We start from the raw sequence: 22,354 nt of genomic DNA on the forward strand, positions 1-22,354 counted from the left end.
TCACTTATGAAAATGACAAACAGCAGTGATCCCAAAATAGATCCTTGAGACACATCACTAGGAACCAGACTCCAGGCTGAATATTTTCTATCAAGCACCACTGGTTGCCGCCTTAGCCAAAGCCAGTTTCTAATCCAACCTGCTAAATCTCCCTCAATCCCATGTCTCCATGTTTTCTCCAATAGCCTACCATGTGGAACCTTATCGAAGGCTTCACTGAAGTCCACGTACACCACGTCAACTGCCCGACCCTCATCCACATGCTTGGTCACCTTCCAAAATTACTCAGAGGCTTGTGAGACACGACCTGCCCTTGACAAATACATGTTGACTATCTCCCATCAAATTGGTGCTTGCTCGATGATTATAAATCCTATCTCTTATAATCCTTTCCAAAACATTTCCTACAACAGACGTAAGGCTCACTGGGTTTGTAATTACCTGGGGCATCTCTACTGCCCTCTTTGAACAAGGGCACAACATTTGCAACCCTCCAGTCTTCTGGTACGAAACCTGTAGACAATGAGGACTCAAAGATCAAGGCCAAAGGCTCCGCCACCACCTCCGTAGCCTCCCAGAGAATCTGAAAGTTTTGAAGGATGCTGCGTTGTATCCGGAGGTTGGTGGGGTGGTACGTTAGGACGAGGGAGACTTTGTTTTGGTTGTTGTTGCGGGGTTGGGTGAGAGGGATTTGTTGCAGGAAATGCTGGAGACACGGTCGAGGGCGTTATCAACCACCGAGCGGTGGAAGTTGTGGTCTTTGAAAAATGAGGACATCTGAGATATACGGGAATAGAATACCTCATCCTGGGAGCGCAGATGCAGAGGCAAAGGAATGGGGAATTGGGGATGAATTGTTGCAGGAATATGGTGAGAGGAGGTGTAATCTTGGTAGCTGTGGGAATTGGTGGACTTGAAATGGATATTTGTTTCTCAGTGGTTGGAAATAGAGAGGTCCAGGTAGGAGAGAGAGGTATCAGAGATTGTCCAGGTTAACTTCAAGTTCGGGAGGAAGGTGTTGGTGAAGTGGATGAACTGTTCGAGCCCCTTGTGGCAACATGAGCGGTGCCGATACGGCCATCGATGTAACGGAGGAAGAGGTGAGGTTGAGGGCCAGTGTAGGTACGGAAGAGGGAGCGTTCCATGTAACCTCCAAAGAGGCAGGCATCGCTTGGGCCCATGTGGCTACCCTGGCCACCCCGTTTGTCTGTTGGAAGTGGGAGGAATTGAAAGAGAAACTGTTGAGGGTTGTTCAAGGACCGGAACTTCCCCCTCCTCAGTGGTCAAAAACGCCCTCGACCGTGTCACCCGCATTTCCCACACCTCATCCCTCACACTCGCTCCCCATAATAACTACCAAAACAGTGCCCTCCTCGCCCTCGCGTACCACCCCACCAACCTCCGGATTCAATGCCTCGTCCTCCGACCCTTCTGCCATCTGCAATCCGACCCCACCACCAAAGACGTTTTTCCCACCACCCTCAGGTGACTCCCTGATCCGCTGCACACTCCCCTCGGCTGCATCCAAAACCAGCCCACCTATCCCGTCCTGCAACCTCAAACCCCACCCCCATTTCCTACCTCCTAACCTCTTCCCGCCCCCGAGACCTGTTCGTCCTCCCCGGACTGACCTATCCCCTCCCTACCTCCCCACCTACACTCACCTCGACTGGCTCCATCCCCACCTCTTTAAGTTGTCTGTCTCCTCTCCACCTAACTTCTCCTCTATCCATCTTTGATCCGCCTCCCCCTCTCTCGCTATTTATTTCAGAACTCTCTCCCCCTCCCCCTTTTCTGATGAAAGGTCTCGGCCCAACATGTCAGTTTTGGTGCTCCTAAGATGCTGCTTGGCCTGCTGTGTTCATCCAGCTGCGCACTTTGGTATCTCTACATCTCTTAACAACCTCATTAAGTGAGTTCTAGAGAGAACTGTGCAGGGTAGACTTTGGGTTTATCATTCTAACTTGCCAGTCCTGAAAGATGAAAGTTGGTTTGTGTTGGATGTTTGTCTCATAGCTACGAAAGATACACTGAAAGGATTTTTCAAATCTTTTGTTGAGAATTGTACCCATTCAGTCAGTAATCCTTTTCCTTTTTTAAAGCTTCCTTGGTAGTGACAAATTTCAAATATCTGCGGAATTTTATTTGGCTTTGTATTGGTTCTCTGTGATTATCTGTTAATGACTCGACGACCTGCTAGCTGATTACAGAATTTATCATTGATGTGCTTCAGTCTTATAATATATATCCCAATTTCAGGAGAAAGTCCAGAGAGACCTTTTAAAGGAAAGGGGTTTCGAAAGAAAATCTATCGATCAAAATCATGAATAGTTGATAAATTATTTGCATTTCATATTTCCAGAACCTACCCCGGAAGAGAGAGCCCAGAGAATTGCCAAAGCTGTCCGCAAACAGTCAACAGAAGTGAAGGAAAATTGGGAGCAATTGAAAACCCGTGCAAGCTACTGGCAGAAACAGGTGGAAAAGGCGTTGGAGAAACTTCAAGAACTGCAGAAAGCTCTGGATGATCTTGAGGCTCATGTGATAACAGCTGAGGGGGTCCACACTGATTGGCAACCTGTGGGTGACCTGCTTATTGACTCATTGCAGGATCACATTGATAAAACCACAGTAAGTGCAATTACATGACACTTCACTTATGAACAGATGTAACCACAATGTTGTATGGAGACGATCAGTAATATGAGTACTTCAGTAATATTGATTGAATGGTTGTTAACTTAATTTGCAAATTAAAACTTAGTTGAGCATGCCTTCTGATGATATCACAACATGAATATCAGTATAATTGAGGATTTTATTAGTCAGTGACATCAGCTGAGTTATCTGCTTGTTGCCATGTTATCAGGGTTAAAGGTAAAGTCTTAGCACGCCATTTGGCGACTCCTTGGAGAGAGACAACTGGTTATGATTTAACCTGAAGATGACCACGCCTCAGTCAAGTAGAGCGGTTGAGGCGAAGACCCTTTGTGGTAAGCTCACTGGTATGGCAATTGAGCCCTCTCTGCAGGGCATCAGTCTGCATCAAAAACCAACCGTTCAGCCAACTGAATTTGAATAGAGTTTAGGATTGGAGAGCAATCCATGCAATTATTTTTTTTAATGAATGTTTCTCACTGAGACTCTCTCACTGGCAAACTTTTTAAAAGCCAGCTCAGCCATACAGGCGAGATCAGTTCCTGATCTCAGCTGAATTTTTTGACCTGGGGTGGGTCTGCGTTCGGAGTTCAGTGATTGGAATGAATTCTCATTAAGTTAGCGAGAGGGATACTGCACGTGAATAGATCGATGTTTTGAGCAGAGGATGAGATATGAGCAAAAGTTTAATTGATGTGGAAGACCAGCCACAATCATCATTGACGGTGGAGCAGGCTCGAGCGTCCATGCAACATTGTGCTGCCGCTATTTGACTTGTTCTGTGGAAAGGAAGGAAAATGGTCAAAGTGTCAAAAATGATGAAGACCACATCATTCTACAACCTCAAAATTTGATTGTGTTCAGCATATTATCACTCCTGGTACCCCTAAATCCTGGTCTATCATCTCAGCAGCTCGACTCTGCCCATAAGCTGGTTACTTGTGACATTTTTGAGGGATCTTCCCAAGTCTGAAAATCATTTTTGTTTTTGTAGAATCAGAGTTGGCCAGTGTGGAAGGAGGTCGTTTGGCATATCATAGCTCTTTGAAGTAACTCCCCAATTCATCCCCCTCTGCTTGGCAATGACTTCAACCACTTATAAAATCTCTTTAATGGAGGGAAACTTTGAAGGCGTCTGAAAGGAGTATTCACGATCCCAGAATACAACTGAGCCTTATTAAGTTCTTAGTTTTGACGATCAAGAGCTTGATGAAAGAGGATTGTTTTAAAAAGTGCCTTAAAAGAGGAAACGTACAGAGGCTAAGATGTGTAGGAAGTTCGCGAGTTTTGAGAAGATTTGTTGCTTGGGTTGAGGTTCTGGATGTGAGTTTGCTCGCTGAAGGTGCAGGAAGTCTCTTGTTGGGTTTGAAGACGACACAATTAAATGTTTGGCAACTAGTAGTGGGCCGTTTGAAATCAAGAGTGGGCAAGAGGACATAATTAGACGAGTGCAGATATCCTGAAGTATGGTTGGACTGGTGGAGATTACCAAAATAGCCATAGGCATAGCCAAGGAACGATTTGGAAACAAAAATGAGAATTTAATAAAATTACCGTTAATAGTGTCAGTCAGGTAGAAAGTACAGAGAATAGGATTTGGTTCAAGGTGAGACTCGGGCAGTGGAGTTTTAGACGACGTCAAGTTTTCAATGGGCAAATGTGGGACTCCAACAGGGAATGCATTGGAATTGTCAGGTCCAGAAGTGAAGTAGTTCCAGATGAAGGTTTCACTGCTAATGAGCCAAGACAAGAGACAGGTAGGCAGGATTGAAAAGGTGTAAAGAGACAGCTTGAGGGATTGCATGAATGTGTTGTTGGACGTTCATCATGGGATAAACAAGATGCCAAGGTTGTGCTGAGACAAGCGTAACATTACATTGTTGCCAAGGCGGAGTAATGCAATCAGTAGGTAGTGAATAGAGATTGGTGTGGGGACCACAAAGTGGTCTTCCCAGTTTTAAATTGTTATCTCTACATAGTTGCGCAACTTTATGTTCTGTTCAAAAGGCATTACTGACAAGGAAACAGAAGTTAGCCATTTGTTTACTTGTCAATATATCTTGATTTTTCCACCATCTTCTCCAATTATTAACACAACATGTGCACTGTACGAACTGAACCGTTCAAACCTTAAAAGGAAATGTTAAAATTGTGGAATTTTAAGTTAAATTTATTTCATTGAAAATTTAAATAAATTACATGAAGGTTTGACCAAGACTGCAAGGAATTAGATGGAACACCAGATGAATAAAACAAGCAGTGGTAAGGTGGTATTAGCTGGATGTTCCTGAAGAAAGAGAACACAGCCAACCTTTCTTCCATAAGGGGGATTAATTGTGTGGTGTCAGACACAGTCGATTCAATCATTCCTTCTGTCTTTACTGTCTGACTATACTATGGTTGTAATATTTCCTTTTTTAAATGCTCAAGGTTAGACATACTTCACTTGACATTCTCATTTTATAAATTTTAAGAAGTTGACTTATTGTCAAGTCACGGTAGGATTGAAAACACATTCTATAACTGTTTGAAGTCAGAAGTCACATGACACCAGCTTGTCGTCCAACAGGTTCATTTGAAATCACACAAGCTTTTGGAGTGCAGCCCCTTCATCAGGTGCAGTTAGTGAGGTGACCACAGAGAGAGAGAGCTTATAAGCAGAGAGATCAAAAGATCATAGAATTGGCGTGAGTGGAGTGTCAGATAATAACTCTATACAGGTGACCAAGAGTGTTAGAGGCAAGTAAAGCGTTTATAAAGTCCATGTCAGTGCTGTGTTGTCATGATAATCAGGCAGCGCAACAGGAATGTACAAAAGGTGACATCTCAGGTCAGACTCTGACTTGTAGTTTAGAGTCTTGTGTTCAGAATCTGTCTTAGAGTTTTCACCTTTATTTCAAAAGCACGAATTTATAAGATACCACACTGACTGTAACTACAAGTTGTGTGTTTCTTCAACAAAATATCTGCAAACAAACAAACATCCTGGATGAAGACTTATTATCTGACACTCCACTCACACCAGTTGTATGATGTTTTGATCTGTCTGCTTATCAATTGTGTGACTGTGTGTTTTCCTCCCTGACCGCACCTGATGAAGGGACTGCACTCCGAAAGCTTGTGTGATTTCACATAAACCTGTCAGATTATAACCTGATGTCATGTGAGCTCTGACTTTGTCCATCCTCGTCCAACACCAGCACCTCCACATTATAACTGTTTGGAACCAAGTCAGTGCAACAGGCATATGTCGAACATTTGACTTCGGAAGAATGCCTAGTGCTGAAAAATTCATTAATAACAAAGGATTTCTTCATTGTGCCATCTATCGTAACATGCTGCGTCTCACAGTCATAATGAAAGGATGGCCACTTCAATTTAGCAGGGCCAAGAACAGTTATGGACATTTTTAGCATGGGAGGAGGCCATTCAACCTATTTTATCTGTCCCAGCTCTCTCCCAGCTCAAGAAAATTAATCCTTCTCTCGAACTCATTCCACATATTTCACAGAATTGAAATATATGGGTACATATTTAGGAGATTTTAACATCAAGTGAGCAGTTCTTGCACTTCACCTTGTCACTAAAAATGGAAAACTTGACTTATAAAGAGTGGGTCTTTATTTTGTTCTGTTTTGATGATGAAGCAGATGCAAGTCGAAGTGCTGGAACTGGCCTCTTGAACTTAGCAACTGTTCAACGTGTATAAAATGAATTCAGTGCGCATCTACTAAAAGCAGTTTTATGGAAGGAAAAGGTACCAAAGAAGATTTGGTGTATTGTGCTTGATGCTATTATACGCCAACCTGTGAAAACAGAACTCTACGACTGTGAGTGTTGAGTTCTGAGAGGGGGCTATCTTGTTTGAATGTACATTGCTAAGCCTAGGCCTATTTTCCCAACAGCAAAATTGGTAATCCAGCAAGAAATGGCTATTTCTCACATTTGTTGGCTGTAAGTGTCTGTTTAAAGTTTCCTTATATACAGGTGCTTAACCTGCTTTTACAGTTTGAACATTTATTATGCTAATGAAAATTTTTTGAATGGTTTCACCTCCAGTTTTCCTCTTTATACATATTTGGTATTTTTTCAGGGTAAGGACTATCTGCAAAATCTGAGATTGGGTTTTGAAAGACAGCAGCCTTTGTTTTGGAGAGATAATGGGAACTGCAGATGCTGGAGAATGCGAGATAACACCGTGTGGAACTGGACGAAGACAGCAGGCCAAGCATCATCTTAGGAGCACAAAAGCTGATGTTTCGGGCCGAGAACCACCTTCAGAAAATGGGGAGGGGGTGCGGGTTCTGGATTAAATAGGGAGAGAGGGGGAGGCGGATGGAAGATGGATGGAGGAGAAGGTAGGTGGAGAGGAGAGTATGGGTAGGGAGGCAGGGAGGGGATAGGTCAGTCTGGGGAGGCCGGACAGGTCAAGGGAGCGGGATGAGGGGAAATAGGGGTGCGGCATGAGGTGGGAGGGGGGATGGGTGAGAGGAAGAATAGGTTAGGGAGGCGGGGACGAGCTGGGCTGGTTTCGGGATGCAGTGGGAGGACAGGAGATTTGGAAGCTTGTGAAATCCACACTGATACCATTGGGCTGCAGGGTTCCCAAGCAGAATGAGTTGCTGTTCCTGCAACCTTCGGGTGGCGTCATTATGGCACTGCAGGAGGCCCAGGTTGGACGTGTCCTCTCAGGAATGGGAGGGGGAGTTGAAATGGTTCGTGACTGGGAGGTGCAGTTGTTTATTGCAAACTGAGCGTAGGTGTTCTGAAAAGCGGTCCCCAAGCCTCTGCATTGTTTCCCCAATGTGGAGGAAGCCACAACGGGGACAGCGGATGTTTTGGATATTTCTTAAGCATTGATTTTCATTCAGAGTTGGTTGGATTTTGCTGAAGCAATAGACATAACTCACTATGACATAGACAATGTCAGAGTTAATGTTTCGCATCCTGTGACCCTTCCTCAGATCTCACTCTTCACTGATGCTGCCAGACCTGCTGAGCTTTTCCAGCAACTTCTGCTTTTGTTGCTGATTTACAGTGCCCACAGTTCTTTTGTTTTTTACAACACAGACAAAACTTGATCTCTGCAGGAAGCATGATGCTGCATTCTCCAACTTCCCTGGCCTTTTGTAATATAATATTGTCTTTTTAGGACAGAAGTGGCTTTTTTTTTGTTTTAACTTCTGCACATGCTTTCTATGCAGGTTAAAAGTCTACACCTTTTCAGTTCACTGCAGTGCTGCATAATGAAGACTTGGAACAATTTTTTTTATGAAGTAGAAAATCAGTGTGGTTTGTTTTCCAAAATGTGATTTGTAAGTGCAACACTTAACAGTGTGTTCATCAAACTATTGTTTCCTTTGATCTTTGTGTTGCAGAAATTTCTAGAATCATTTCATATATATTTTTCTTGATATATTTTAGCAGCTTTCCTGGAGCAAGTCTGTTTTCCTTCGGATGAGACGACTTTCAGACATACTCCCTTTATTATGAGATATAATTGGGGTAAAATGAGGAGGATTTTTATTCACTGAGACACACATGACTATATGTTTAAATCATTGGAAAATGCATTCTGTTAGGACTGTCATGTTATCTGGTGTTTGTACCAGGCTTTCCGATTAAATGCAAGTGATTAAGGATGCTAATGATGCCACATGTTATTACAAGAGGAAATGAACTTCCAAGTAAGGATTTTATGCCACATTTATACACAGCATGGACCACGCAGCATGGATGCAGTGACTGAGTGAAATGGGATGCAGTGGCTGTGGGAAATGGGATGCAGTGACGGAGTGAAATGGAATGCCGTGACAGAGTGAAATGGGATGCCGTGACAGAGTGAAATGGGATGCTCACAGCGAATTGCCCCCTCCATCCTGACCCTCTCGCAGCGACCTGACCCGCTCACACTGACTCGCCCCTGCAGTCCTGACCCGCTCACAGTGACTAGCCCCTGCAGTCCTGACCAGCTCACAGCGACTTCTCTGTGCAGTCCTGACCCACTCACAGCGACCTACCCCTCCGTGCTGACCCGCTCAGAGTGAGTTGCCCCTACAGTCCTGACCCCCCTCACAGTGACCTGCCCCCTCACTCCTGACCCGCTCTGCATTGAGGAAACCAAGCGGAGGCTTGGGGACCGCTTTGCAGAACACCTCCGCTCGGTTCGCAACAAACAACTGCACCTCCCAGTCGCGAACCATTTTAACTCCCCCTCCCATTCCTTAGACGACATGTCCATCATGGGCCTCCTGCAGTGCCACAATAATGCCACCCGAAGGTTGCAAGGACAGCAACTCCTCATCCGCTTGGGAACCCTGCAACCCAATGGTATCAATGTGGACTTCACAAGCTTCAAAATCTCCCCCTCCCCAACTGCATCCCAAAACCAGCCCAGTTCTTCCCCTCCCGCTACTGCATCACAAAACCAGCCCAGCCTGTCTCCGCCTCCCTAACCTGTTGTTCCTCTCACCCATCCCTTCCTCCCACCTCAAGCCACACCTCCATTTCCGACCGACCACCTCATCCTGCCTCCTTGACTTGTCCGTCTTCCCTGGACTGACCTATCCCCTCCCTCCCTCCTCACCTGTACTCTCCTCTCTACCTATCTTGTTTTCTCTCCATCTTCGGTCCGCATCCCCCCCTCTCCTTATTTATTCCACTTCCCTCTCCCATCCCCCTCTCTGATGAAGGGTCTAGGCCTGAAATGTCAGCTTTTGTGCTCCTGAGATGCTGCTTGGCCTGCTGTGTTCATCCAGCTCCACACTTTGTTATTTTGGATTCTCCAGCATTTGCCATTATCAGTGGCCTTTCCTCTTTGTCAAAGTTTGTGCAAAAGCAACACGATATGGGGCGGCACGGTGGCTCAGTGATTAGCACTGCAGCTTCACAGCACTGGGGACTCAGGCTCAATTCCAGCCTCAGGCAACTGTTTGTGTGGAATTTGCACCTTGACCCTGTGTCTGCGTGGGTTTCTTCCAGGTGCTCCGGTCTCCTCCCACAGTCCAAAGAGGTGCACGCTAGGTGGATTGGCCATGCTAAATTGCCCATAGTGTTCAGGGGCGTGGGTCTGGGTGGGATGCTCCAAGGTTTGGTGTGCAGTTGTTGGGCCAAAGGGCCTGTTTCCACACTGTAGGGAATCTAAACAATCCTGTTCCCACATCTCCATGTTATAACCCTGCTGAGCACTGCACACAGAGATGTTTGATAACAAAAGGATAACAATAATATTCAAACCCAGTGCTGGAGATGTATTTTAAATACACTGAGGCCAGTGTCGATCTCCAATTCAACTTTTATTTACAAATGAACTGTCTTCAACTTTAGCACTGCCTCATTCAGAGATAGTTGCCAGGGTGTCAACATCTCTGACCCTCACACGACTTAGCTGTCAGTCAGGGCTCCCTGATTTGGGCTGTTAATGTGGACCAGTCAGGCAACTCATATTCTGTGAGGTTCAACTGGCCGACCTGGTCACAAACCAGTGCGGTGTGTTCATCGAAAATCAAACATGTACTAGAAAGGTACCATTACATACCAGTGCAAAGGAAGGCATGAGGCGAAACTGGGGAGGGAAGGGAACTGCTTATTGGGGGTGGCTCAGAGAGTGGAAGAAAATCGAATGGGAAGAAGACCATTTGAGACTGAGGGAGAGAGATGTAATTGCCTGAATGAGGCATTCCAATTGCGAAATGGATTTTTGTGTGTACACCCTGTTCAGTTTCCCCGATCTTAATCTGTCCTCCTCTTTAAATCATTCGTATCTGAAATTTCTGTATCATTTCCAAATGCTCTGTCTCTAATGTTATGCTGTTGGAATTGTTTGAACTGCAGAGATATCATTTATTTGCACAAATGTGTTCAGTGAAATGAGTTGCATGCTATATATGTATTATTCTTCCTGATTCTATTATACGCATACAAATTAAAGTTAGTTCCACTTTTGAACAACAAACTGCTTTTAGATGTATGATGTATCTCATTTGCCTGCCACTTAGTCTTGTTGATGAGTTGTGTTTCTGTTTTGTGAAGAAATTTGAATGAGCTGGAGCACTGCCCAATGTGGTGATATTCCAACATTGCAGCTGGAAGGTGGGGCGGGGAGGGGGATGGGTTTCACAAGAACTGTTACAGAGGGAAATGGAGAGACAGGTGATGTCTGTGGCAGCACCGAGACAGTGAGGAGTATGAAATGCAGCCTGAAGGGGAATCTGGCTGCATTCTCCCAGGCACGGGCTGAATGGAAGAGGACAGAAAGGATTCACTCAGAGGAAGAGTAGATGAGACTGGACTGATTATGAAACAGGCAATCATCATTGGCAAGTCACTGATAGGAGGGTGAATCAATCGGGCTCACTTTAAGACTGTTTACAGTTACCATATAGTTCCTGGGAGATGTGTAGATCAGGCCAGGCTCATACAGAAATGCTTCCCGGAGTAATTAACATGTAGACCCCACTGGGAAAGAGTGAGGGGTTGGCCGTCCTGCTACCACTGATGCACTGAAAGCTTGGGGCATAACTGGGACGATGGGGCTGCTGCTGCCGAGGCACAGTCGGAAAGGACCACTGAGATTTTCCTGCTGAAGGTAAATGGGGGTCCATTCAGTCCTCGGACCCTCCCCGTGTCTCACATGTATGTAAATAGTTTTGTTGTATGTCTAAGAGAGGTCTTTGGTTTGTTGGGTGGAGCCAAAGTCCAATGCTTTATTTGTTTATTTGATATGCAGCTGGACAGAAGGCAACTGCAGTTGTGACATTGTACATATACAAAGAGATTTCTTGTGAAAAAGGTGTATTTTTCAAATCAGAAATGTGACTGGGAGGAGTGTGGATGAGCCCAGGCTCACTGTGGGTCTGGTTACGGTCACCATATTGTCACTAAGATGTGTGTATATGAGGCATGGCTGGCTGTGAGACTGTGAAAAATCACTGTAATTAATAGGAGTTTGTTTCTTCAATTATTTGTTGGATGTGTGTGTCACTGACTGGTGACTTCAGCCTTATCTTTTGCACTGATGTGCTGGGCTCTTCCATCATTGAGGATGGGGATATGTGTGGAGTCTTCACGTCCAATCAGTTGTTTAATTGTGCACCACAGTAAATGACGAGATGTGGCAGGACTGCAGAGCTCAGATTTGATCCATTGATGGTGGGATCACTTTGCTGTATCTATCACTTGCTGGCTATGCTGTTTGGCGGCTTCACCAGGTTTCTTTATTTATTCATTCATTCACAGGACAAGGGCATCATAGAATAGAATCAGAGGATCCCTACAGTGTTTTGGTATTTCCAGGGGGTCCCGGGAGGGGCGGTGTGTCGGTTTTTCCAGGGGGTCTCAGGGAGTATGTCAAGATTTCCAGTGGGTCGCAGGGAGTTTGCCTGTACAGGGGTCTGGGGCTGTGTGTCAGGATTTGGAGGAGCTCCTGGGGAATGTGTCAGTGTTTAGAGGGGACCCTGGGAAATGTGTCATTATATACAGGGAGTCCCAGGGAGTTTCTCAGTACTGAAAGCGGGGACAAGGAATGTGTCAATATTTGCAGCTGGTCTCGGGGAATATATCAGTATTTACAAAGGGTCCTGGGGAGTGTGGCAGTTTTTTTAGGGGTTCTTTGGGACGGTGCCAGGATTTAAAGGGTGTCTAGGGAATGTGTCAGTATTTAGAGGGCTTCCCGAGGAGTGTGACAGAATTTACAGGGGTCCTGGTGATTGCATCAGTATTTGCAGGGTGTCCCAGGGAGAGTATCGGTAGTTACAGGGGGTGGAGTGTGTCAGTGTTTACGGGAGTTCCGGGCTGTGTATCGGTATTTCCAGGGGGAATGGGGAATGTGTAATTATTTCCAGGGGGTCCTGGGAGTTTATCAGTGTTCACGGGGGTTGCGTGGAATGTGTCAGTGTTTAGGTGAAGTCCCGGGGAATGTGTTCGTGTTTAGAGGGGTCCCTGGGAAATGTGTCCGTATTTACATGCAGCCCCAGGGAGTTTCTCAGTATTTACAGCGGATTCCAGGGAATGTGACAGTAGTTACAGTGTGTCGTGAGGTGTGTGTCGGTATTTACGGGATATCCCAGTATTTGTGGTTAGTTGCGTAGAGTGTGTCTATACGTACAAAGGTCCGGGTATGTGTGTCAGTATACAGAGGAGGCCGAGGGAATTTTTCAGTGTATAAAGCGGGCCCTGGGAAATGTGTCAGCGTTTACAGAGGGTCGCTGGGAGTGTGGTGGCATTTTCAGGGATTCTCAGGTACTATGTCAGTATTTACAGGGAGTCCTGCGGTGCGTGTCAGAATTTCTAGGGGCTCGGTGCATACTGACACACTCCCCTGGAATCCCTGTAAACACTGGCACACTCCCTGGGACCACCTTGAAATACTGTAGCTCTCCCTAACACCCGCTGAAAAAACAAAGTCCACGGGCACCCCTGTAACTACTGACGCTCTCCCCAAGTCTCCCTGTCAATCCTGACACAATCCCTGAGACGCCCTGTAAATACTGACCCTCCATGGGACCGCCTGTAACTACTGACACACTCCCGGGAGCACCTGTAAATAATTTCAAATTCCCCGGAACACCCTGTAAATACTGACACTCTCACCAAGAGCCCCTGTCAATACTGACACAGTCCCTGAACCCCTGTAGGTCGCGGGAATTTTCCAGTATTTAAAGGGGGCCCCGGGAAATGCGTCAGTCTTTGCAGAGGGTCCCAGGGACTGTCACTATTTTCAGGATTTGCTGGGACTGTGTCAATATTTACAGGGGGTCCCACGGAGTGTGTCAGTTTTACAGGTGATTTCAGGGGCTTTGTCAGTATTTCCAGGGGGTCACACAGATGTGGCAACATTCACAGTGTGTCCCCGGGGACTCTGTTGGTCTTGACAGGGGATTGCCAGGTCGTGTGTCAATATTTACAGGGTGTCACAGGTTGTGTGTGTGTGTCAATATTTACAGGGTGCCCCTGTGTGTGTGTGTCAATATTTACAGGGTGCCCCTGTGTGTGTGTGTGTGTGTGTGTGTGTGTGTGTGTGTGTGTGTGTGTGTGTGGGTATTTACAAAGAGTCCCTGGGGCGTGTGTCAGTGTTCATTGTGAGTCCAGGAGAGACTGTGAGTATTTATAGGACGTCCAGGGAGACTGTCAGTCTTCACAGGGGGTCGTCAGGAGTTTGTCAGAGGGTGAACGCTGAGGCAGTGCCTCATTATGCAGCTGTCAGAATTCAGATAGTGTCCCTTGATGAGAGGGTCAGTACTGAGGTATTGCAGCTCTGTGAGCAGGTCAGTTCTTAACCAGTGTCTCGTTGTCAAGTGGTCCGTGCTGAGGCAGTGACAGTATCAGTACTGAGATATTGAAGCGCTGTCTGAGCATCAGGGGTTAGGGAGTGCCTCATTGTCACAGGGTCAAAAATGTGGGAGTGCGTTATTGTCAAAGGGTCAGTGCTGAGGGAGTGCTGCCATTTAAGGGGGACAGAATTAAGGAAGTTGTTCACATTTCAAGGGCCAGTACTGAAATAGTTTTGCACTGGGAGGTCAGTGTGGAGGGAGGGCCTCAGAAGCAGTGGGTCAGTATGACGGGTTCCCTTATTGTCAGGGGGGCAGTTCTGAGGAACTGACCCGTTGTCAGAGGGTCAGTACTGAGGTATTGAAACACTGTCAGAGCATAAGGGCTGAGGTGTTACAGGTCTATGAGAGGTCAGTACTACGGGAGTGCCTCATTATCAGAGGTCCAGTCCTGAGGGAGTGCACAATCGTCAGACTGTCAGTACTGAGGGAATGCCTGATTGTTCAAAGGGTCAGTACACAAGGAATGTCTCAATGTAATGTATGATTAGAGATGCAGTGCTGAAGGAGTGCCTCATTCTCAGTGTCAGTTCTGAGGCAGGGTCACATTGCTGGAGGGTTGTTATGACTTAGTGCATTAGTAACAGAGGGTCAATACTGAGGCAGTATCTCATTTTAGGGGCTGAGAATTCATGGGTGCTACATAATTAGGAGGTTAGCCCCGAGGTATTGTAGCTCAGGTGCGGTCATAAGTGAGGGGGGAGTGCAACATTGTCAGGGGTCAATTCTGAGGTGTCGGAAAAAGTCCTCCCAGAAGCATCAGCAGGACTTGACAAAATCTGTACAAGTGAAGCAATGCCTGGCCCGTTAAATAAGAGCAGGTTTGTTGGAGCCGATATAAACGATAGACCTCAGTGTAATGGAGGAAGCATTGAGGGAGTCCTGTACTGATAATACAAGATAATAATTCATACATAATTGCAGCATTGTCAGAGGATCAGAACAGCCAGAGTGCATTATTATGAGAGACTGAACACAGAGGAGGAGCTTCATTGGAACGGGTTCAGAATTAATGGTGAGCAACCCATTCAGAAGGTCAGTACGGAAGTATTGCATTTCTATTGGAGGCTCAATACTGAAAAATTCCCTCTGTGAGAAGTTAGTACTTTGTCAGTAGTGAGGAATTGTGGCATTGTCACTGTGTTGGTCTGAGAAAGTGCCTCTTTATCAGAGGGTCAGAATTGATGGGAGTGCTACATGATTAGATGCTCAGGACTAACAGATTGCAGGACTGTCGGCGGGTCAGATCTGTGGGAGTGATCATTGTGAGATGGTCGCTGATATTCAACCCTAAAACACAGAGCGCCCTGTAAATAACTCCTTAAAAAAAGGCCCCTTTAACTAAACCCGAAAACAGAGCCCCCGTATCGAAGTCCGAACACACAGAACCCACTAAATTACCCCTAAAACACGAAGCTCACTGTGAATAAACCCCAAACACAGATGCCCCTGTAAATGAACACTAAACAATAGAGCCTCTAAAAACAAACAGCACCCGTGAAATAAAGCCTAAAACACAGGAACCCCAGTTTATAAACCCTGACATTCAGAGCCCCCTGTAGATAAACACTAAAAAAAAGTAAAAACTAAAAGGAACTGTGGATACCGTAAAATCAGGAACAAAAACAAAATTGCTGGAAAAGCTCAGCCCTCACGCTCGCTCAATCCGGCACTCACCAGAACCTCAGGCCCAAACTACACCAAGCTTCAGCCGCACTCATCGCCCTCACACACGGAGCCGCCTGCACAGAGCCCCTCAAACACCTGTCTATCATCCGTAAAAAGCGGGCTTCACTGTAAATAACCCCAAAACACAGAGTCCTGTTTAAACAAACTTCTACAATATCAACTTCACCCCCTGTAATTATACGCTCAACTACAGAGACCCCTTTAAACGAACACGAACATATATCCCCCAGGAAGTAAAAGGTGAAATACCGGGCTCCTTCTCAAAAAAGCCGAAGGCACAGAGCACCTGTCAATACACCCCAACATCGAGCCGACCTGTATATTATCCGTAAAACAGGGCCCCTTACAAATAAACCCTAAAAGACAGAGCTGGCTGTAAGTAAAGAGCCCCTTGTAAATAAATACCAAAGCACACAGTAAAAACCGGAAGAACTGCGGATGCTGCAAATCAGGGAAATATCCAAAGTTGCTGGAAGAGCTCAGCAAGTCTGACAGCATCTGTGAGGGAAAAGAAAGAGTTAACGTTTTGGGTCAGGTGATCCTTCCTCTGAACCTCTGGCTGGCGCGTCTTCAGTCATGCAGGGTGAATTGCTTTAAAATATCCTTTTTCTGTGAGGCTCTATAACATTATAATAGAAAAACATCAGAACTAAGCAGGAGTAGGCCATCCGGCCCCTCGAGACTGCCCCGCTGTTCAATCAGATCCTGGCTGAGCTTTTTGAGACTCAGCTCCACTCACCCACTCGCTCACCATCAACCTAAATTCCTTTCATGTTCATAACGTGATCTGGTCTTGCCTTAAACACATTCAGCGAGGTAGTTTCAACTGCTTCACTGGGTAGGGTATTCCACAGATTGACAACCCTTTGGGTGAAGAAGTTCCTCCTGTCCTCAGTCTGACATCTGCTTCCTTTTATTTTGAGCTATACCCGCCTCCTCCTCGTTTCACCTGCCAGTGGAAACAACCTCCCTGTCTCCACCTTATCTATTCCCTTCATAATCTTGTATGTTGCTATAAGCTCTCCCCTCAGTCTTCTGAATTCCATTGAGTATCATCCCAGCCAACTCAGTCTCTCCTCATATTCCAACCCTCTCAAGTCTAGAATCAACCAAGTCAGTCTCCTCTGTGCCCCCTCCAGTGAGAGTATATCCCTTCTCAAGTCAGGAGACCAAAACTGCACACAGTAGTCCAGGTGAGGCTTCATCAGGACCCTATACAGCTGCAGCATAGCCTCCCTGTTTTTAAACTCCATCCTTCTCGCAATGACAGACAAAATTCTATTTGCCTTTATAATTACCTGCTACAATATTACTTTGAGCGATTTCTGCACAACGACACCCAAGTCACTTTGCACAGTAACATGCTGCAATGTTTTTACCATTTGAACCATAGCCTACTTTGTTGTTATTCCTATCAAAATGGATGACCTCACATTTATTGACATTGAACTCCATCTGCCAGACCATTGCCCACTCACTTAGACTGTATAACCATCTGCAGGCCTTCAGTTCTTCTGCACACTTTGCTCTACCGCTCATCTTAGTGTCATCTGCAAATGTTGACACACCACACTTCATCCCCGACTATAAATCATCTGTATCAATTGTAAACAATTGCAGTCCCAACACTGATCTCTGAGACACACTACTAGCCACTGACCGCCAGCCAGATAAACACCCATTTACCCCTACTCTTTCACGATGAAAGGGAGACTGAATTAAAATGCTCCTTCCACCCCATTTACAGCCCTTTCACAGTTTTAATCCTCACGGCTTTATTTTGCCGACAGCTGCAAAACGTGGCTCTACATCAGTGTCTATCCCTGAGTACATGTTAATTTTCTAACCTATTCAGAACAATACCATCGTGTCATCGTTTGAAGAAGCATAATATTAATCAGCCCTCAGCAACCGTCTCCCAGGACTTGAACAGCTTGCAGGATATCAAACAAGTTTTCTGCATTAGCAGAGATAGTAGGAACAGCAGATGCTGGAGAATCTGAGATAACAAGGTGTAGAGGTGGATGAACACAGCAGGTCAAGCATCAGAGGAGCAGGAAGATTGATGTTTCAGGCCTAGATGCTTCTTCAGAAACTGCGAAGGGGAAGGAGGTTCTGAGATAACAAGGGAGAGACGGGGAGATGGATAGAAGATGCATAGAGGAGAAGGTAGGTGGAGAGGAGACAGACAGGTCAAAGAGGTGGGGATGGAGCCAGTAAAGGTGAGTGTACATGGGGATGTAGGATGGAGCTGGGTCAGTCCAGGGAGGATGGACAGGTCAAGGGAGCGGGATGAGGTTAGTAGGTAGGAGACGGAGGTTGGGGCTTGAGGTAGGAAGAAGGACAAGGGTAGGGAGGCAAGGGCGAGCTGGGCTGGTTTTGGGATGCGGTAGCGGGAGGTGAGATTTTGAAGCTTATGAAGCCCACATTGACACCATTGGGCCGCAGGGTTCCCAAGCGGAATATGAGATGCTGTTCCTGCGACCTTCGGGTGACATCGTTGTGGCACTGCAGGAGGCTCAAGATGGACATGTCGTCTGAGGAATGGGAGGGGGAGTTGAAACAGTTCGCAACTGGGAGGCGCATTTGTTGAGTGCGAACCAAGTGTAGGTATTCTGCAAAGCGGTCCCCAAGCCTCCACTTGGTTTCCTCAATGTAGAGGATGCCACAACGCGAACGGTGGATGCAGTATACCACATTGGCAGATGTGCAGGTGAACATCTGCTTGAGGTGGAAAGTGTTCCTCGGGCCTGGGATGGGGAGTGAGGGGAGTGGTGTCGGAGCAGGTGTAGCACTTCTTGCAGTTGCAGGGAAAAATGTGCCAGGTGTATTGGGGCTGGAGGGGAGTGCGGAGCAGACAAGGCAGTCACAGAGACAGTGGTCCCTCCAGAAAGCAGATAAGGGTGGGGAGGGAGAAATGTCTTTGGTGGAGTCGGATTGCAGATGATGGTTGGAGGATGATACGTTAGATCCAGAGGTTGGTGGCGTGGTACATGAGGATGAGGAGGATTGTGTTTTGGTTGTTATTGCAGAGAAGGGGCATGAATTACGGGAAATGTGGGAGACACGGTCAAGGGCGTTCTCGACCACTGTGGGGGTCGGGGGGAGGATTTGCGGTCCTTGAAATATTCGGAAACCTGAGATGTATTGGAGTGGAATGCCCTCATCCTGGGAGCAGGTGTGGTGGAGGTGAAGGAATTGAGAACAGGGGGTGTTATTTTTGCAGGAAGGTGGGTGGGAGGAGATGTATTCTAGGTAGCTGTGGGAGTCGGTGAAATCGATATCAGTTTCGAGGTGGTTGCCGGAGATGGGAACAGAGAGGTCCAGGAAGGTGAGACAGGTATTAGAAATAGTCCAGGTGAACAGGTATTAGAAATAGTCCAGGTGAACTTCTGGTTGGAGTGGAAGGTGTTGGTGAAGTGGATGAAATGTTCAAGCTCCTGGTGGGAGCACGAGGCGGCGCCGATACAGTCGTTAATGTTATGGAGGAAGAGGTGGGTTTCGGGCCAGTGTTACTTCGGAAGAGGGACTGTTCCATGCAACCTACAAAAAGGCAGGCACAGCTTGGGCCCATGCGATGTTTCTTCTGACTGCAGCCCCCTGGCGGCCCGCCCGTGGTGGTGCTCATCTTTGCTGCGATCTGCCGGCTCGGTCCCCGAAAGGCAGCATCGGTTCCCCATCCCCGCCCTCCCGACAAACCAACCCTTTAAAGGCGGAAGGCACCCACCCCCTTATCATAAAGGTCAGGTTGCGGGGTTGGGGGGCACGGCGAGAGGGTGCCAGAGGCTGCATTTATTTTGGCGCAACCCTAATCTGGGGGTTATCTAGCACCCCCGCGCCCCCAGAAATAGGGATTATGGATGCACACCGCTAATTTTGGATTCCTCTTTAGAATAAAAAGTAGAGGGGGTGTGTGAATAGGGTTTTGGGATGGGGGATGGGATAGGGTGTGGGGGTGGGGGTGTAGGTCGAGTTGGGGGAGAGGGGGAAGAAGGTGCCCCTCTCCTTCCATTGAAGGGTGCGTACCCACAATTTGGCCCCTTAGGCTCTTTCCTGTTCTGGTTAGGGTTAGGCCGATGGTGAAGGTTAGGGTTTGGGCTGAGGTTAGGGTGAGGGCTGATGCCTGGCACTCCCTCCATACTGACCCTCGAATATCTATGTACACCTAAAACACAGAGTTTCCGGTAAATATGCCCTAAAACACAGAGTACCGTGTAAATCAGCCCAAAATGGAGAGGGCCCTGAAGATAAGCCCTGTAACGCTGAGTTCACTGTAAATAAACCCTAAAACACAGATCACTGTAAACAAACCCAAAGACACAGAAAACCCTGTAAATAAACCATGAAATACAGAAAACCCTGTGAATAAACTCTAAAAACACAGATCTCACTGTAAATAAACCCTAAACACAGATCTCACCACCGACAAACCCTCAATCAGAGAGCTCCCTGTAGATAAACCCTAACACAAAGCTAGCTGTAAATAAACCCTAAAACACAGTGCCCTCTGTAAACAAGCTCTCAATCAGAGCTCACTGTAAATATTCCCGAAGACACGGAGATCACTGTAAAAAAGAAACTCAGAACAAAGAGCCGCTCGTAAATTTTCCTAAAACACAGAGTGCCTTGTAAAAAGCCCGAAAACACAGAACCTCCTGTAAATAAAACCTAGAACACAGAACCTTCTGTGAATAAACTATTAAACACAGAAACAAAGTTGCTGGAAAAGCTCAGCAGGTCTGGCAGCATCTGTGGAGGAGTAAAATGAGTTAACTTTTCGAGCCTGGGTACCCTTCCATTCTGAGGAAGGGTTGCTGGACCTGAAAAGTTAACTCGTTTTTCTCCTCCACAGATGCTGCCAGACCTGCTGAGCTTTTCCAGCAACTTTGTTTTTGTTCCTGATTTACAGCATCCACAGTTCTTTTGGTTCTTATTAAACACGGAACCCACATTAGATAAAACCTAAAGCACAGAGCTCAAGTACATAAAGTACATAACCATAAACGCACAGCCCCCAGTAAATAAGATTTAGGGCTGAGGCTAGGCTTCATGTTTATGCAAGTGTGAACATTAGGGCTGAGGCTAGGCTTAGGTTTAAAGCTGGTGTTATCTATGAGGGTAGCGTAGAAGAAAGCAGCTTTGCATTCCCAGAGACAGAGCTGAGGGAGAGCATTTGTGTATTCCATAGGAGGCACGGGAACCATTGTAACCTTAACAGATCAAATTATATGACAGATTAGTTTACAATTAAAGATCATTGTGACTGTGGTCACAAGGTGAAGAGCTGGATGAACGCAGCAGGAAAAGCAGCACCAGAGGAGCAGGAAAGCTGACGTTTCGGGCCGAGAGCCTTCTTCAGAAATGGGGGAGGGGAAGGGGGTTGTGAAATAAATAGGGAGAGAGGAGAGGCCGATAGAAGGCGGATAGAGGAGAAATTAAGTGGGAGGACGGGATAGGTGGGAGGAAGGACAGGTTAGGGAGGCAGGGACTAGCTGGGCTGGTTTTGGAATGCGGTCAGGGGAGGGGAGATTTTGAAGTTTGTCAAGTCACATTGACACCAGTGGGGTACAGGGTCCCTAACCTGTCATTCCTCCCACCTCAAAACCCAGCCCCATCTCCTACCTACTAACCTCATCCTGCCCCCTTGGCCTGTCCATCCTCCCTGGACTGACCTATCTCCTCCCTAACTCCCACCTGCATTCACCTTTACTGGCTCCATCCCTGCCTCTTTGGCTTGTCTGTCTCCTCTCCAACAATCTTCTCCTCTATCCATTTTCTGTCTGCCTCCCCCCTCTCCCTATTTATTTCAGATCCCCCTCCCCCTACCATTTCTGAAGAAGGGTCTCGCCCAAAACGCCAGCCTTCCTGCTCCTTTGCTGCTGCTTGGCCTGCTGTGTTTATCCAGCTCTACACCTTGTTAACCCTGTAAATATGCTCTCAAGCACAGACACCCCTTTAAATAAATCCTAAGAAGGGTCATTCAGGAAATAAAATGTAAAAGAAACCATAAAAGCCAGAGTCCCTGTAAATAAAGTGTAAAACATAGAGCTCCAAGTAAATAAATCCTGAAACACAGTGCCCCCAGCAAATCCTCCCTTCAACTAAGCCTCCTGCAAATAAACTCGCAGAGGCGACTGCAAACAAACCCCAAAACACAGGACATCCAGTTAATAAAGCCTAAAACAGAAGGCCCACTGTAAATCAACATGAAAAAACACAGCTCCCACTGCAGCACTGCGAATTAGTCGGATTGAGTTAGTACCTCAGTCAGCAAGTCAGTTCTGAGGCAGGTCCTCTTTGTCAAAGAGTCAGATTTGAGGGAGTACCATTGGATGATGGTTATTGCAGCACTGTGAGAGTACTGGAGTGAGAGAGCACCTCACTGTCAGAGGGTCAGTACTGAGGGGGTACCTCACTGTCAGAGAATCAGTACTGAGGGAGTACCTCACTGTCAGACGGTCAGTACTGAGGGAGTACCTCACTGTCAGAGAATCAGTACTGAGGGAGTACCTCACTGTCAGAGGGTCACACTGAGGGAGAACCTCACTGTCAGAGGGTCAGTACTGAGGGAGAACCTCACTGTCAGAGGGTCAGTACTGATGGAGGACCTCACTGTCAGAGAATCAGTACTGAGGGAGTACCTCACTGTCAGAGGGTCACACTGAGGGAGAACCTCACTG

The 22,354-nt window shown here is 46.6% G+C and overlaps 1 long non-coding RNA gene across 1 annotated transcript; it reads left to right on the forward strand.

The window, feature by feature from the left end:
* The first annotated feature begins 2,366 nt into the window (after positions 1–2,366).
* On the forward strand, positions 2,367–10,612 carry LOC132207570 (uncharacterized). Its single transcript, XR_009443585.1, has 2 exons — positions 2,367–2,631; positions 6,752–10,612. It is a non-coding gene; the product is annotated as an uncharacterized LOC132207570 (long non-coding RNA).
* Positions 10,613–22,354: the final 11,742 nt, after the last annotated feature.

Source organism: Stegostoma tigrinum, unplaced genomic scaffold (genome assembly GCF_030684315.1).
Source record: "Stegostoma tigrinum isolate sSteTig4 unplaced genomic scaffold, sSteTig4.hap1 scaffold_102, whole genome shotgun sequence".
Classification (NCBI taxonomy): domain Eukaryota; kingdom Metazoa; phylum Chordata; class Chondrichthyes; order Orectolobiformes; family Stegostomatidae; genus Stegostoma; species Stegostoma tigrinum.